This window comes from Pongo abelii, chromosome 4 (assembly GCF_028885655.2).
Source record: "Pongo abelii isolate AG06213 chromosome 4, NHGRI_mPonAbe1-v2.0_pri, whole genome shotgun sequence".
In the NCBI taxonomy this organism is placed as follows: domain Eukaryota; kingdom Metazoa; phylum Chordata; class Mammalia; order Primates; family Hominidae; genus Pongo; species Pongo abelii.
In genome coordinates this window covers 107,496,786-107,499,553 of record NC_071989.2, presented here as the reverse complement: position 1 = coordinate 107,499,553, position 2,768 = coordinate 107,496,786, and the positions used below count along the sequence as shown (strand labels likewise).

At 31.4% G+C, this 2,768-nt stretch overlaps 1 non-coding gene across 1 annotated transcript; it reads left to right on the top strand.

Annotated features, from left to right (window-relative positions):
* The first annotated feature begins 1,912 nt into the window (after positions 1 to 1,912).
* Positions 1,913 to 2,019, top strand: LOC112133543 (U6 spliceosomal RNA). The gene has a single exon (XR_002915189.2). It is a non-coding gene; the product is annotated as a U6 spliceosomal RNA (small nuclear RNA).
* The last annotated feature ends 749 nt before the right edge of the window (positions 2,020 to 2,768 follow it).

Sequence of the window (2,768 nt, the reverse complement as noted above, 5' to 3'; positions counted from 1 at the left end):
TGGAAATCTAGTCTGTTGCTTTCATCACTGTATTATCAGTACATCATAACCTGGCTCATTTTTAATAATTTATATGTGTGATAGACAAGCAAATTAATCAGTAAGTACAGTATGACTTTATTTTTCACTTATTAAAAATATGTATTGAACTTCAACTACAATATACACTTTATTCGTATTGGTAATACAAAAATGAATAAAAGTTACATCCTCCTGAATTTCTCAATAAATGACACACAGAAAAACACACACAAAAAGACAATAACAAGTACACAAATGCATGTCCATCAACAATAACTAAAGTAAATAAAAATAAAGTAAATTATTAGTTTGGAAATACAGGATAGGTGGAGCTTACTATATTTTAAATAGAGTGGTCAGGATAATCCTCTTTGATAAGGTAACATTTGAAGAGAGCCCTGAAGAAGATGAGAAAAGCAAAGTGACCACAGAGATCTATATGGAGCAATTTTCCTTTTTTTGTTTATTTTTATTTTTTCAGTATTGTACAATGAATGTGTATCATTTTCCAACAGAGGAAAACAGTATGATTAAAACATTTTAAAAGATACAATTAAATTTACTTCCTATTAAATACAAAATAGTCACAATTCCCTAGTCTATCATTTAATGCTCTCTATAATTTAATTTCAAGCTGTCTTCATAGGTTGACTCCAATAATTCCATTTTTGCTAAGTGAAATATTTTCAAATCCCCACATAGATACATACTTCCAAACCTTTTGTTTTTTCCTACGTATTTGCCCAAAGTATCTTTCTATCTTTATATAGACTTCCCTATATCAATTTAAAGACCTAGCTAAAATTAAACATCTAAATAGAATCACTTTTGTCCTCTGAAACTAATATTTTATTTTTCCACCTTTTATACTTTGTGTCATAATTATCTCTGTACTTACTTATTCATTTTTTTGCTATAATACTTAAGATAAATGTCATGTCTATTCCATCCTTACACTCTCTATAACACCTATAAAGTTCTTACAGTTGCTTTATTTTCAATAAAGTACATAAGAATGAATAATCTGGCAATGGTCAAATATTAGATACCTTACAAATGCTCAAAACGTTAGTCACAACTTGTATACATGCAATGTTTTTCAAATAACTTACATTTCTGTGCAAGAAAAGTTGTTTTTAATGTCAACAATAAATATAAATGTCATTTAATGAAACTTTGCATTTTTAAATAGTTAGCCAAATTGTTATCACAAAGTGTTTTTTAGAGTCTAATTCTTTTATGTTTTACATTCCACTACTTCAATGATAGAGATTATTTTCCTCTAATATATTGGAATTATCCAAAATTAGATTTTTTAAAAAGATCTTCCAACTAAGAACAAGTTTGAAATTTTTAATACAGATTTTTTATATGATTTTAAAACTTTCCAGGTACATTTTTAACTGTGGAGGATGACTTGGTCTTATAAATTTGTTCCTATTTGTAAATATGATGATTCAATTTTTCAATTATAAATATGTGTTGCTTTCTCTCACATTATAGTCAACTTTAACATATATAGGAATATAAAAATACCTACACATTTTCTCAGAGATTATCAACATAAAAATAATTAAGTAATAAAAATGAATAAAATTTGATTTTATTTGGAAATATCTTGACTGGGATAGATTGAAAAATGGAAAGTGTTCATGTAAATACTAAAAAGTACATTTTAATTGCAGTTATGAAAACTGTCAAGAGAAGAATTGATTGTAATAAAATGCATTTGACATCTTTCAGACTAAGCAGAAAAACCAGGAAGAAGGAGAAGCTGTGCATGAACCACAGCTGGAGGACCACACTCTCCTCTCAGGCAGCTTCCTGGACTGTTTCAAGGCACTTTCATCCTTTGTTACTCTGATTCTTTACCCCTCAGAATGGAATAGCTGTGCTCACTTTGGCAGCATGTATACTAAAATTGTGAATGATACAGAGAAAATCAGCATGGCCCTGAATAAGGATAATACGCAAATTCGTGAAGCATTTCATATTTTTCAACAGAGTAAAAAAACAACTCACAGAATGGGAGAAAATATTCTCCATCCAACAAAGGCCTACTATAAAGAGTCTTTAAGGAACTTAAACAACTCAGCAAGTAAAACAACAAAAACAAAACAAAAAAAAAATTGAAAACTGGACAAGGCCGACATGAACAGACCCATCTCAAAAGAAGACATACAAGTAGCCAACAAACATGAAAAAATGCTAAAAATCACTAATTATCAGAGAAATGCAAATCAAAGCCACAATGAGATACCATCTCATCCCGTTCACAATGCCTATTACTAAAAAGACATAAAATAATTGATGCTGGTGAGGCTATAGAAAAAAGAAATGCTTATACACTATTGGGGGGAATGTAAATTAGTTCAGGCACTGTGGAGAGAAGTTTAGAGATATCTCAAAGAATTCAAACAAACTAGCATTTGACCCAGTTATCTCATTGCTGGGTACATACCCAAAGGAAAACAGATTGTTGTATAAAAAAAGACACAAGCATTTGTAAGTTTATTGAAGCACTTTTCACAATAGCAAAGACATGGAATTAACCTAAGTGCCCACCAACAGTATATTGAATAAAGAAAATGTGATTCCTCACAAAAAATTAGCCAGGCGTAGTGGCGGGCACCTGTAGTCCCAGCTACTCAGGAGGCTGAGGCAGGAGAATGGCGTGAACCCGGGAAGCGAAGCTCGCAGTGAGCCAAGATCGCGCCACTGCACTCCAGCCTGGGCGACAGAGCAAG